Source organism: Mustela erminea, chromosome 18, assembly GCF_009829155.1.
Source record: "Mustela erminea isolate mMusErm1 chromosome 18, mMusErm1.Pri, whole genome shotgun sequence".
Classification (NCBI taxonomy): domain Eukaryota; kingdom Metazoa; phylum Chordata; class Mammalia; order Carnivora; family Mustelidae; genus Mustela; species Mustela erminea.
Genome location: NC_045631.1, coordinates 50,253,693 through 50,268,853, shown reverse-complemented (window position 1 = coordinate 50,268,853; position 15,161 = coordinate 50,253,693).

Here is a 15,161-nt window from a genome sequence, read left to right as displayed (position 1 = left end):
TTGGGCCTGGGCAAGGACTACAAGGAGTAGGGATCTTAAGAAGGCTTGGATGGATTTAGACATGCTTGGGGAGGGGCATCTGGGTGGCTCAGTTGGTTGGGCTTTTGGCTTGAGTCATGATCCGGGAGTCCTGGGATCAAGCCGGGCTTTGGGCTCCCTGCTCAGCTGGGGGGGCCTGCTTCTCCCTTTTTATCTGCCAGCCTCTCTCCTTTGTTTGTGTGCTTCCTCTCTCTCTCTCTCTGTCAAATAAGTGAATTTTAAAAAAATCTAGAATTGCTTGGAAAGCAAAAATATATATATGCCTCCACATAGCACATGTACACGGAGGATCTCCTGTGTTTCAGACATCGTTAGATGCTGGGATGGCAGAGACATTTGAGACCTGATCCCTGCCTGCAAGTGGCTTCTAGTCTAGTAGGGGGAGACGGCCACATACGCCAATCCCGTGGCTCATCACAGGTGCCACGACAGACACTTGGAGGTAGAGGAAGTGCCTATGCGGGCACATTCTGTATCCTGGGTGCAGTATTGTGAAAGGATTCTGGAAGGTTCTGTGGTGGTTTAGCTGGCTTTCGAAGGGTGCAAGGGTGTTCTTGAGGCAGACGGGGTGTCAGAAGAGGGGCGGGACACGGGAGCAGGAGGACTCGCATTTAGCTGGGGATCTGTTGTGTGTCTGTTGTTGACTGGAGTCAGATGGTGTTGGCCATCCAGCAGTTCTCTTTCCAGAGGGAGGTTCTGCAATACTTGGGAAAGGTTCTCAGTGGTTGTTGAGAATGTAACAGAAGTGAGGACTTTTGGGGGCTGGACACAGCTAGCAAGGCATGTGGGACTCGAGCCTGCAGACTGTGCTTGGTGGCAGTGGACAGGACGGGACGGGACAGGACAGGAGCCCTGCTGGAGAAGAGAGTAGGGTGGTTGGTACCCTGTTACGTCTTTGCACAACAAAGGATATGATTAGGTTGGTCGCCAGGAAGCCCTCTCTGGTTTTTAGGAACACTTTGCTCTCTGACACCTTATGGAGAGTGACTGCCACTTCACATGAGGGGAAACCGTGACCGTGGGTGGACGGGCTCTAGACACTCTTGCTTCCGATGGGCTTGTAGTGACCGTCTGGATTCTCAGAGGTGCCTGATGTCCTACCTCAGCCAGCGGGACTCTGCGAAGGGCAACGCTAGGCTCGTTGTGGGGTCAGAGAAGCCAAGGACGACCGCTTTCTTGCAGCTTTTATTTGTGGCCTCAGGAGTTAGTCGTGGAGAAGTCAGGACTCTACGGAGCCAGGAAGCTGTGGTCTGGACAGCAGTGTGTGTGTGTGTATGTGCGTGTGCACTTTCTTTTATTGGTGGATAAGGAGATGGCCAAGATCACCTCTCTGAGACGTTGGGAGTTGGTCCCACACTGTACATGTTAGATTTATGATGACTCTTTTTTAAGGAACCACTTAAGTGAATTTACATTGGAAAAGGTCAGAGGAAAATTATTCTGGACCCAAATGGAAAGATTCTTGTCTTAGACAGCTTACAGTGCTCGAACAAAATACCACAGCCTGGCTAGCTTATAAACAACAGAAATTTATTTCTCCCAGTTCAGGAGGCTGGAAGTCTGAGACGCCAGCGTGGTCGGGTCTGGTGAGAACCCTCTTCCCAGCCCCATACTGCGTGCGGTGTCCTCACATGGTGGAAAGGGCCAGAGAGCTCACTGGGGTCTCTTCGATTCTCAGGGCGCTAATCTCATTGACGAAGACTTTACAGAAATAATACTAATGAATCACCGAGATAGTAATTAGTAAAAGCTGATGGTAAAAGACAGTTTGCAAAACAGGAGCACTCAGACCAAAGCATGGAATGAGGCTCAGGGACATATTGTCCAAAAACAACTTAGAACGCGTGAAGGCAGTGAGTCAATTTTTTATAGGGATTGGTTTTAATATTAGAATTTTCCTAAATGATAAGGAAATCGGCCGTGCTTACCTCACATCAACCACGGGCAACAGTTCACATTTGCTTATAATTCCAGAGGTGTAAGCAAGAAACGACCCAGGTCAAGTTAGCCTTGCAAAATAAGCTAAATCAATCTTTGTACAACTACACTGGCTTTTGGTTGTTGTTTTTTTCTTTCCTGCTTAGGGAATTTTCAAGGCTGTTCTTCATTCGTTTTGGATTTTAAGTTTCCACTTGTGACTATTAGGGTCACACAAATATTCAGACCATAGCAACTCCGGAAAGATATATGTGGGACACACACACTCCCTTCTCCCTGGCGAAACCTCCCTTCATACACAGTGGGACCTCCTTGCTGGCAAGAAATCTGCCTCTTTTTTCCTGGGTGTTTTAAAATAGTTCTTATTGATCTTTGGAGGTTAGTTTCAAATTTTTCATAGACTGATTTTTTTTTTTTTAAACACAAAGGGAAAGAAAGGAACCTGCTGGATATTTTTTTCAGAGAAGTCTCAATTTCTAAGTGGCCCCATGAGTAAAAGCTCCTCCGTCTGCTGCCTAGGATCCCCCACCACAACCCTCCACCCTGACCCTCTACCAAGAAGATGGCCATTTCATCCAGTGAAATGTAGTATTTTTGGTAAAAGTTATTTATAACCTGAGAAGTTATGAGTAAAGGAGGAAGTATTCAGCCGTGTCATTAGAAACTAACTCTAGCTTGACAGAGTGTGTATGTGTGTGTGTGTGTGTGTGTGTGTCTGTATGTGTTGGGGAAGAAGGCACCTCTGGCTGCTGCCACAAGGAGGGGACCCCCACAGCCGGTGGCTCCCCCAGCCCCCCGATGTCCAGGAGATGCAGCCTCCTCCCAGCCCCTCTGCTCCCTTGCTGCTGCGGGCCCCTGGCTGGTCTAGTGGCCAAGTTGCTGTCACGGTTCCGGAGCCATCTGCGAGCCTGTAAAGTGTCACTGCAGATGAAGTGTGCAGTCTGCTTTGCACGAGGAGCCCTGGGTGCCACGTGGGCCCCCACGGGCTGGCAGCGTGGTGGGCACTGCGTCTGGAATGGTTTCAATGGACAATGCACCTGATTCTAGCCCCTTTCTAAGGATGGTGGTTCAGCAGCAAATACTGGTTTAGCAGTAGAAGGAAAGAGGAATCCCAGCCCCTGCCCCCCATGTTGACTTCTGAGTAGGGGTGGCAGGTAGACTTTCTCCAGTTCAGGCTCTCCTGCTCAACTCTTCTTTCTAATGTAGCGGGTCTGTGTATACCTCCTTCCTCTCTACCTGGCCGCATCACGGGCTTCCTTCCAAGGCCACTTCCTCCAGGAAGCATTCCCTGACCATCCTGATCATCTTCGCTCCCTTTGAGGTCCACATGAGGCACACTTTCTTCCGTGCTTTGTGTTGACCTCTGGCTGTCCTGCTACCCCAGCTCCCGGAAGACAAAGATTATGTTGTATCTTTTTAGCAATCATGGAATTGGATTCATAAGAAGAATTCAATTACATTTCTCTCTCTGGATAAGGTTGTCCGGCTATGTTTTTCTTCGGTAGCTTTACTGACTGGTCTCTGAAGGGCAGATTGTGACAATAACTTCTGTCACCGGCACCCCCCACCCCCAGCTGTCACTATTTCTGTGTTGCCTTAGAGAGTATCTGTTTCATAGTCAATGTTTTCATTTGCTCTTCACAGCTACCCTTTTAAATAGATGGGACAGGAATTACATTTTTCCCCCTCAGTGGATAAAATTGCAGAGATTCAGAGAGGTTCAATGATGGGCGCAGAGTCACACAGCTGAACCTGAATGCTTCCCTGATACAGAGAAGACCAGTGGTCCCACTGGAACCTCGGGTACATTCAGGCACTGAGAGGCACTCGGGTACATTCCGGAGAGGGCTTTGTAAACTCAGGGCTCGTACAGTGTTGCACAGAGTTGGGATGAATAGCAGAAAAATCACTGTGGCAGAGGAGCACCTCGGTGGCTCAGTTGGGGAAGCGTGTGCCTGGGGTCCTGGGATTGAGCCCCGTGTTGGGCTCCCTGCTTGGGGGTGGGGGTGGGGGGGTCTACTTCTCTCTGCTGTTGCTCAGGCTCTCTTGCTCTCTCAAATGAGTAAACACGTTAAAAATATAAAAGCTACTGCAGGATTGAAAGAGTTCAATCAAGAGGGAGCCATGGTTGGCAGGGGTCCTCCAGATGAAGATGTGGCAGGCCAGACCTGGCGGCTATGGGAATGGTGAGGAAAGACCTTCGGTCTCACTGTGGTTATCTGCACCAACCCGGATACTTCCTGCGTCCCTCCCTCTGCTTGGGCTGTGCTTGCACCCTGGGATGCCCTCTCCCCTCCCTCCCTGGAGCTGGAGGCCGAGGCTGGAGGTCCGACATCTCCTGGATGCTTCTGGGCGTCTGTTCCGGCAGACCAGCACCCACCCAAAGTCTTGCTTTTCCCAAACAGGCTGCTGTGTTTGGGTTTCCTAGCTTGGACCCAGATACCTCCATTTGCCTGGCAGGGAGGCTGGAAAGCCTCGGATCCTATTCTCTTTCCCTCACCAAGTTGTTCCCGGTGTCCAAGGACAAGGGATCACACCTGCAGGTGCTTCCGACCTGCACCCTGTCTTGTCCCTGCTGCAACAGCCCAGACCGCGGCTTGCACCAGTTCTTGAGGCCCCTGCCGCTGCACGTCCCCTTTCTCGTTACCGTCTACAAACCAAGGCAGACGATGATGCTCCTTCCTGAGAGCCCCCAGTGGCCCGGGGCTGCGGGCTGAATCGAGTCCCCCCCGCCCCCACAACCACAGAGTCCCGTGTTCAAGTTCTCACCACCAGGACCTCAGAATGTGACTATATTCGGATGTTATCTTAGTCTGCTCTGGCAGCCAAAATAAAATCCCACCGACTGGGGGAGCTTCCACAGCAAAAATGTCCTGTCTCCCTGTCCTGGAGGCCAGAGAGCAAGGTGCTGGCAAGGTGGGTTTTATTCTGACAACTCTGTTTTTGGCTTGTAGGCAGCGACCTCCTGGCTGGGTCCGCAGGAGACCCCAGAGAGAGTTGGGGCGGGGGGCGGGGGCCCTCAGGTCTCTTCTTACAAGCACGAATCCTATCTGAGCATGGCCCCATCTTTCTGACCTCATTTAACCTTAATGACTTCCGGAAAGGCCCCATCTCTAAATACAGTCTTCCTGGTGGTTGAGAGCTTCACCGTCCAAATGGGGAGGGGGAGGGTCACAAACATTGAGTTCCTGGCAGACAGAACCTTCAAAGAGGTGATTAAGTTCAAATGAGGCCAGTAGGGTAGGGTCTCATCCAGTGTGACTGGTGTTCCTATAAGAGGAGATTAAGACAGAGAGACACACGGGACACTAGGCGGAGGGATGGCCACCTGCCAGCCAAGGAGAGAGGCTTGGAAGAAACCCACTTTGCTGACACCCTGATCTCAGACTTCCCAGCCTCCACCCCCAGGAGAAAAAGAGTTTCTGTTGTTTAAGCCACCCAGCCCATGCCCGTTGATGGTAATTTGCTCTAGGGCAGGGACCGATACACGTATGAAATGACATTGGCGGTCTTCTGGGTCCTGCATCCCTCTGTTTCTCCCCCACGCACACCATGCCTTTCGGTGCTCTCAGGCCTTTGCACACATCTGCTCCCCCGGTCTGGGATGCCCCCTTTCCCTGGGGCGAGGCAAGGCGTTCTCACCCTGTGCTCTCCCGTTAGAACCAGGGGGCCACAAGCAGACGGGATGTGTGTGGCTCCCGGGCTGAAAGCAGTGAAATGTAGGTGTGTACACCCCTCAGTGTTGTCTCTGTCCCTGCATCAGGATCAGGAAAGCGACTGCTGGAAGGCAGGACCAGCGGTGGCGGCAGCCTGGATCTCAGAGTCAGGACCCTGACAGAATGCCCCGGACCATGGCCCACTGGATTTTGCATTTGCGTAAGAGAAATCGATTTTTGTTGTGTTAAGTTTTTGATTCCACAGTGCGGTCCAGTCTGTCCTAATACAGCCTTATCTTCTGCCCAAATCTTCACCTTCTAAGTCTCCATTTAAATGCTACCTTTTTTTTTTTTTTAAGATTTTATTATCTGAGAGAGAGAGAGCAAGCCCAAGTGACAGGAGAGGTGGGAGGAGGGGCAGAGGGAGACGCAGACTCCACGGTGAGCTAAGCAGGGAGCCCGACCTCAGACTTGATCCCCAAACCCCAGGATCATGACCTGAGCCGAAGGCAGACACTTAACCGGCTGAGCTCCCCGGGAGTTCTGCTGCCTCTTTCTTTAAAATCTTTCCAGGGCACCTGGGTAGCTCAGTCAGTTGAGCGTCTGCCTTAGGCTTGGGTCATGGTCCCAGGGTCCTGGGATTGAGACCCGTGTCGGGCTCCCTGCTTGGTGGGGAGCCTGCTTCTCCCTTTCCCACTCCCCTCTGCTTGTGTTCCTTTCTCGCTATGTCTATCTCTGTCAAATAAATAAATAAAATCTTTAAAAAAAAAAACAACTTTCCAGAATCAACCCACGCCCATTCAGAACTAATCACTTTCCTTTGTACTTTGATGGTATTGGGTACCTTATGTCTGTCTGACAGCGCTTAGCATCCTGGCTGGTTTACGTGCCTGTAGATTTAGAGACATGGAATGATTAAGAGGATGAATATTGGAACGAGACTGATTGGGTTCACATCTCACATTTCAGCCCTGCCGTTTATCTGCACTGGGACCTTTGGTGAGGACCTCGGTTCCTCTCTGTCCATCTGGTACCCACCGGAGTACTTACTACAGCGATAAGTCACTCAGTAGTACCTGCTTGTCAGCCTCCATCTGTTTTGTCTTGCAGACTGAAGAATCAGTAAAAGACGCAGAGCCAGAGATGGGGAGCAATGTGTCAAGCCATGGGGTGCCGTGATTAGAGAATCAAGGGCCCTTGTAACATGACAAGTGGTATAGTCGATGGCACAGGCAAGGGCCAGCAGAGACTACAGCTCCCTACAAATTAATCCAAACTGGAGGGACAAAACTCAGGGGGAGGGAGGAAGACGAGATGAATTCAGTGTCACTTTTTTGAAATCACTTTCCCCAAAGTCATCCTTTTATGTGTGTATCGAGAGATGTGCCTACCTTGGAGATATTTTGAGGTTGGTTCCTGACCACTGTAATAAGGCAAACATGGCAATAAGGCGAGTCAAGTGAATTTTTTGGTTTCCCGGTGTCTGTAAAAGTTATGTTTGCCCTATACTGTGTTCTAGTAAATGTGCAAGAGCGTTATGCTTGCATATACAATGTATGTATCTTTAATTAAAAATACTTTATTTTAAAAAGACTTTATGGCTAAAACATGCTAACTTCATCTGAGTTTCCAGTGAGTGGTAATCACTGATCACAGATCCACTCTAACAAATGTAATAATAATGTAAAAGTTTGAGGGGAGACTGCGTGGCTGTCGATTAAGTGGCTGCCTTCAGCTTGGGTCGTGATTCCAGGGTCCTGGGGTCGAACCCCATGTCGGGCTCCCTGCTCAGTGGGGGAGTCTGCTTCTCTCTCTCCTTTTCCTTCTGTGCTCTCTCTTTCAAATAAGTAAATAAAATCTTAGAAAAAAAAGAAAAAGTCTGAAATTTTGTGGGAATTACAGAATGTGACCCAGAGACATGAAGTGACCAAATGCTGCTGGGAAAACAGAGCCAAAAGATTTGCTTGACTCAGGGTTGCCACCAACCTTCAATTTGTGAAAAAGACAGGATCTGTGATGTGAATAAAATGCAGCACAACAAAACAAGGCGTCTCTGAAGTTTAATGAATTTTTTTCTACTGTGATGATTACCTTGATTGATTTTTAGAATATTGAATCATCCTTGCAACCCTAGTTGGATGCTTGATTTTTTCTATCTACTTTATCTATTTACTTTTAAAGATTTAATTTATTTGAGAGAGAGAGAGAGAGAGAGCGAGCGCACACTTGCACGCATGCACGAGGTAGGGGGAGGGGCAGAGGGAGAAGCAGGCTCCCCACTGAGCAGGGAACCTGACATGGGGCTCCATCCCAGGACCCTGAGATCACGACCTGAGTTGAAGTCAGATGCTCCATGGACTGAGCCACCCAGACACCCCTGGATGCTTGATTTTATTTACTAATATTTTATTGAAGTTTTGCATCTGTATTCAAGAATGGGGCTTTTGTTTTTTGTTTTCTTTCCTGATACCAATCAGTTTTTCAACACCGACTGGGTGTCTCACAGTTCAGTTCAGTTCTGACACTACCTGGGGTTGGCATCAGACTCCACAGGTTTACGATCTCAGTCCTACAAGACTATCCCCATGTTAGATGCCCGTCCAAGTCCCAGGTCACCAGTACTTCCGATGACTGGCTATCAATCCACAGCATCCCCAAGCACATGGTTGGATAACTCACTAGACCAACTCCTAGAACTCACAAATCGTTTTACTTACTATTAGCAGTTGATTATAATGGATACGATTTAGGAACAAGCAAACGGCAGAGATGCACAGGGCAAAGTACAGGAGGGTGGTGGGATGTTTGGAACTTCCAAGCACTCTCAGGGTGAGCCACTGAACCTAGATGTGTTCACCAACCCTGAAACTCCCTGAGCCCATCATTTTGAGGTTTTTAGGGAGGTTTCATTATATAGGCATGATTGATTACATCACTAGACATTAGTGATGGACTCCAGCCCCTCTTCTCCCTCTAGAAGTCAGGGGATGGGGCTGAAACTTCCAACCTTCTAGTCAAGCCTTGGTCTTTCTGGAGATCAGCCCTGAGGGCTTCCAGCCACCAGCCATCTCTTCAGCATCCAAAAGACACTCTTAACACTGCTGAGATGCCAAGGGTTTAGGAGCTGTGTGCAAGATTTGCAACAAGACCAAATCTTCACTCATTTCCAAGGACAGTAAGCTGTAGGGCAAGCTCTGAGGGAGTCAGATTGAAGAGACCAAGATTTTCAGTCCAGCCTGGTAGAGACCATCTTAGGATCCCGTCTACCGCTGCTGGGACTACGCAGCTGGCTTGGTGGTCCCAGCCCTCTGTGCCCGCCTTCTCCAACTCTCCACATGCTCAAACCTCTTGCATTTTACCCATTATCCTGAATCTCCCCAAGAGCTTCTAAAACAATGGCAGTTCCTTCTGCACTTGGTAGGTGCTGTTCCCACTGGAGTCTGGCATCCTCTTGCAGAATAACAGGAACTACTGTGGTGTGAGCAGCTCTGGTACCTGCTCTTCTGTGTGAATGTCTGGACTCAGTTCACGACACAGCTCTTGGAGCAGCCCAAAATCTCATGGGTTGTTGACATCACTTGGTATGATAATTTTCTTTATTTTTTTAAAAAATATTTTATTTATTTATTTGACACAGAGAGAGAGCTCACAAGTAGGCAGAGAGGCAGGCAGAGAGAGAGGAGGAAGCAGGTTCACTGCGGAGCAGAGAACCCGATGCAGGGCTCGATCCCAGGACCCTGGGATCATGACCAGAGCCGAAGGCAGAGGCTTTAACCCACTGAGCCACCCAGGTGCCCCTGTATGAGAATTTCCTAAAGCACTTACGTAAGATCTCTTGCCTGGCCTGGTGCTATTTTCCTGGCTGCATTTCTGCCCCCAGTAGTCTTCTTTTTCTACCCTCCTCTTGTGTAGGTGGAGCATGGGACCTTAAGTTCTTCAAACCCTTAATTATTAATTTGTCGCAGATAGGTGCTGTTGAGCTCAAACCCCAAGAGCTAGCTCTTCAAATTCCTGGAAATTCCTCTTTCAGGCCACTCTTCAAGTATACTAAATTAAGACCTAATGTAGATAAATGACAGCTGCTGTTGGGAGCATATGTAAAATATACACAAAGTCGGTCACTACTGGAATTTATAATTAGAAGTGGAGAAAATACCTAAGAGCTATCTAGATAATTATAGCTCTAATATCTCAATAAGGGACAAATTTTGACTATGTACCCAATGGAATTGAAGGGTCCTATTTGATTAGAAAATTATCTGCAGTTAGTCTTAACATCAAGTACAGTGTCATAGAGGAATGAAGATTATTAAATACACGAATACAGGTTTTGGTTCTTGGATGGGTTAAATGGGTGTTGGAGGAAGTCATCAAGTGGACGTCGGTCACCAGTTGACCCTTAGGCTGGACCTGGGCAATTGGAGGCTCCTCACCCCTCCCATCCTTGAAGTTTATATTCTGTCTGCTGCTCCCATGGTGAGAGTCATTTTCAAGGACATAGCTTTGAGAGAGCAATTTGTGTTGAGTTCATGTGGACAGTACACAGGACTGAACCCCATTAAGGCTCCTAAATAAACTTTTAACATTCTGGTGGGTGAATGAGATTTACTCATCTTATAGTCACCCAAGACAAGCCTTGCATATTAGACCCATTACCTACTAATCTGGGGTTGGCCTTTTACTTTGGTCTCTCCTTGTGCTCTGTGCATGGCGAACAGTTCCAGATTTCACCGAGAGCTCCTAAGGTTTTGAACCAACAAGAGGGCCAATAAGTACTTCAATTTCAGAAAGAGATCAAATATATAGAATGAAATCAATCATCAATGGAAAGGACAAAGAGACTATCTACACAGACCCCAAATCCAAACTTGGTGAGCTGGGAGCAACTTCAGGGAGGCACAGCTGGATAGAGGCTGTAAACAGAAAAGCTTAAACCAAGTGAAATGCATTGTACTCTAGCTTGAGAAAGAATATGGGGAGAGGATTTCTGAAAGGGATGTTCAAAAAGCAAGTTTTTATTTTGCCTCTAGCACCACAGGAGAGAGTGCCTTTTAGTCGTGAACATAAATATCCAGCCAAGCTGACAGGTGTATCTGTAGAGTGAAGACACCAGATGCTATTAAATTTGGATATCATTCTCCTTGTTGATTTGTCTTCAATACAACATACGGTACTGTAACAATCGGGTCTCCCATGTAGACCTTCCTTCAAGAAGGAACACACTGTTCGCAAATAAAATTATCCAGATGACTGAAGATTGTATTTTTCACTAGAAAGGAATTAACTCCCACTCTAGGTTTATACATCAATCTCTTTTGAGTTTGGTTAGTATTAGCGTGTCTTCTGGAGCCTTCTTACCTCTGTGCAAAGTAATAAAACTAGGTTTCTGGCACTACACAATGGAACAAGGACTGTCCAACCTATTCTCACCCTCATCTTTAGGCGGGTCTTGCTCCAAACCGCAGATTTAGTAACATACTAAGAAGTTACTTCAAAGCTCTCCCTGACAGAGGTTTGTGCCAAACATGAAACTACCTCATTAAGAGCTTCTGTTGTTACTTCAGTAACTAAGCAATCCTGAGCAAAGTTCAAGACGATACTTGTATGGCATTTTATTCTATGTGAGGGCAAGTTTGCAGTGAATGTCACTGAATGTCATAGGTACAACTCACTTACATGGTTTTTTAGCTACATTCTATTTAAAGTAGGTCCTTCTAGGACATTCTATTTAAAGTAGGTCCTTCTAGGAGTCCATGAATAGATTTCCTTGGTTTGTCATCAAGAAGGCTTAACTGTAGAATTTTCGCTGGGAACAATTCATGTTTTTTTCTCCCCAGATTATTATTTCCATTGTTTTAAATTATATTTTGATAGTATTTGCTCAATAATATTGAGATACTATCTACTGTCCACGACATGTAGGAGAGGCAAGGAGGGTTTCCTTCCTATTCCAAAGGTTACATGGGTTGTAGTACTTTGTTAATTATGGACCATTCTCTCAAGCAACTGTCTTTACTGAAATCCAGATGATTTTCAAAAAAAGTCCATCTGAAATGGCTTTTGAGAAGTGAGAGTGACTTCTGAGCTGGTCAGCACCCAGGTGAATGGTTTCTCTGTCAGTATTTCCCAAAATTTGTTCTGGGAAAAACCGCACTGGAGAGACATTAATAGGGTGTTACTCAAAAGTTTCTGTGGTCAGATGCTTGAGAAACACCACGCTAAACAAAGTTAGACAAGTTCCATTACTACAGGGCTTCTCAGAACAATTCTGTGTTCTCTCATTAACCGTGCCAAGAGGGCACAGTTCAGATCCCAAGCTTCTTCATCCATTATGCCGAACCCATGATGTGAAGTATTCCACGATCTAGTAAAACAAGTTTCACCAAAGAACCCAGGCCACCGTACAATCACCCACAGCAGGAGAGATGGCAGACATCATCTTCACTTATTACTTATCTTCAATTATTACTTTTTATCCTCACTTTAAAATGGAGGACAGGGGCGCCTGGGTGGCTCAGCGGGTTCAAGGCTCTGCCTTCCGCTCAGGTCATGGTCTCAGGGTCCCAGGATCAGATCCCACATCAAGCTCTCTGCTCAGCGGGGAGTCTGCTTCCCCCTCTCTCTGCCTACTTGTGATCTCTGTCTGTTAAATTAAAAAAAAAAAAAGAAAGAAAGAAAGAAAGAAAAAAGCCTCTGCCTTGGCTCAGGTCATGATCCCAGGGTCCTGGGATGGAGCCCCGCATCTGGCCCTCTGCTCAGCGGGGAGCCTGCTTCCTCCTCTCTGCTTGCTTCTCTGCCTACTTGTCATCTCTGTCAAATAAATAAATAAAATATTTTAAAAATAAAAAAGAATACACTTCACTTAAAAAAATAATAAAATAATAAAATAAATAAATAAATAAATAAAATCAAGGACAATCGAGTTCCAATATTCAGGCAGTCGGCCTGTCCGAAGAAGAGAAAGAACCAGGCCTGCATCCCGCAAACAAGCTGCAATGGAGAGTGTCCCATTTCCCCTCGGGAAATAGATCTTTTTTTATTTCAAACCTGCACCCTCCTCTCCCACAGGGAGGGTGTCCCCACCTCCTTCCAAACTGCCCTCTGGGGGCTCCTTTGCTCCCGGCCCCCCCCCCCCTTCTTCCTGGGCCACAGTTCATCATGATTCCACCCGACTCCGTTTCCCTTTTCAGGCCACAATGAAATACTAAGGCCCTTATTTCAGTTTTAGTTATTGGACTGTTTTAAATGGACGAGGAGGCCGTTCTCTCTGGTACGCGGGAACGCGCCCTAAACGGCGTTTTGTTTTGTTTTGTTTTGTTTTTTTCAGCTGGGGTGTCGCCATCACTTTCTACAAGCCAGACGGCCCCGAGAAGTCATCGAAAGGAAACAAGTCCACGGGTCTGGGTATCCGAGGGGCCGAACGCGAGGCATCACTTCGGGGACAAAGGGGCCGACCCCACGGCTTCAGGGGTGGCCCCTCCGGGAAGCCCTTCTCCCCGCCCTCCCACCCTGCGGCGTCTTGGTCCCTCGGAGCTGGCGGCCTGCGGGGACCCCGGACCCGCCTTCTGGGACCCGCGCCCAGTTCTCCCGCCTCCCATAGTCCGGAGCCTGAGGCAGGAACTTAGGACGAACCCCCCATCCCCGCCTCCAACCCGTCCCACAGCAGGGCTGGGGCGGAGCCGGAAGAGGCCCTCGACGGAAGTCCGCCTTTCGAGCGTCGCGTTTCCTCTCTAGGACTTTGGAGGGCTCCTGACCTCTATGGTCTGGACGCCGGCGGCTGTACGGCGGGAAAGAAAGGGGGCGCCGGCCCGCGGGGTAGAGCAGAGATCTGTGTCTTTGGGACACCCTACTGGCCTTTTTCACGTGTGCATCTGGCAGCATTACTGGAAGACAGATGAGAATTGCCATCTTCATGATTTAGAAAAATGGAGATTTTTCACAATGGGGCACCCTGGAATGTCGCAACAGTTTTCTAGCTTTTAAAAAACAAACAAACAAACAAACAAAAAACAGTACTTGCTATCTCCCTATTAATCATCTATCTATCTATCTAATCTATCTCTATCTTAGTTATATTTTTAGTTTTATTTATTGAGTTAGGTAGTTATATTTTTAAAGGTAAGCTCCATGCCCAGGGTGGGGCTTGAACTCAGAACCCAGAGATCGAGAGTGGCATGTTCTACTGACTGAGCCAGCTAGGCGCCCCTCTCACTGTTTTTTGTTTTTTTTTTTTTTAATTTTTAAATTTTTATTAGCAGCGGTGCACATACCTTTTTTACTGGCATGAGGTCTAACTTTAAAACAGTAACAGGGGTGAAGGGACCCTGAATAAGTACCTTTGAACTTGAACCCCAGGTGGGGGCTGGACCTGCTGCTCCTTTCTTTTCAAAGACCCAGTCCTTTTGTCCACTAACACTGCAGGGATAAGTGGGCACACCTGTCCTTCCCCTGGTCTCCAGGGCCCCAAGTGGCCCTTCTGTTGGTTAAAAGCTTCGTGTTAACCAACATATATAATCTTCTTACTTGGATTTTCTGCCCTAAAAGGAGAAAGGGAAGACAATGCAAATATAAATACAGAATCTAGTAAAATTAGAGTTGTCTGGGTTTATTCATTTTTTCAATAATTTTATTTATTTAACTGAGAGAGAATGCGAGAGAGAGAGAGAGAGAGAGAGAGAGCATGCATGAGCATGGGAGCAGGGGGAAAGGAGGAAAGCAGACTCCCCGCTGAGCCTGGAGCCCAAGGCGGGGCTTGATCCTAGGACATCTGATCAGGACACCCCGGGGAAGGCAGAAGCCTAACCGATTGAGCCACCCAGGTACCCCAGCATTGTCTAGGTTTAAGCCCAATAGCATCTGACAAAGATAAGGGTGTGGTAAAAATAAGTTCATTCTGGGCAAACAGGATGAAAAGAGCCAATCCTGTTGAAAAACTACTTAACATTCTATATCAAGAGTCATTTAATGTGTTTTAGGTTCTGATCATTGAGATCCCATCTGTGGAAAATTCATCCCAAGCAGATAATCCAGGAGAAAAGAAGAGGAGTAGTCCTGAAGTGATTCTGCAGTAGACAGCTGTTGATTTTGGTTGCCGAAGAATCAGCCTTTTGTTGTTATTGTTGTTGTTGTTTTCTGATTCTAACGCCATGATTTTTCTGAACCTCAATCTACTTCCGGGGTGGGCACGTGACCCAGGTTTGGCCAATCAGGATATCCTAGCATGGCCAGGTAGATGATGAGGCACAGTCAGAAAACCTGACTGCCAGGTTCCCAGCTCTGGTTTTGCTGCTTAGTAGGATCACGGATTTCAGCTTGTTATTTATCTTCTGTGAGTCTCATTTTCTCATTTGTTGAATGGGGATATGAAGGCTAGAGGTCGGCTTCATAGGGTTGTGGTGGGGACTGATGTGGTGTAGTGATGCTTGTTAGGTACCGCTGTTACCACTGTCTACCCTCAAGCATGCTCTTACCACCCTTCCTTTTTTTCACTTTTCCTTCTGCCTCCCGTATATTGCAATATCATCCACT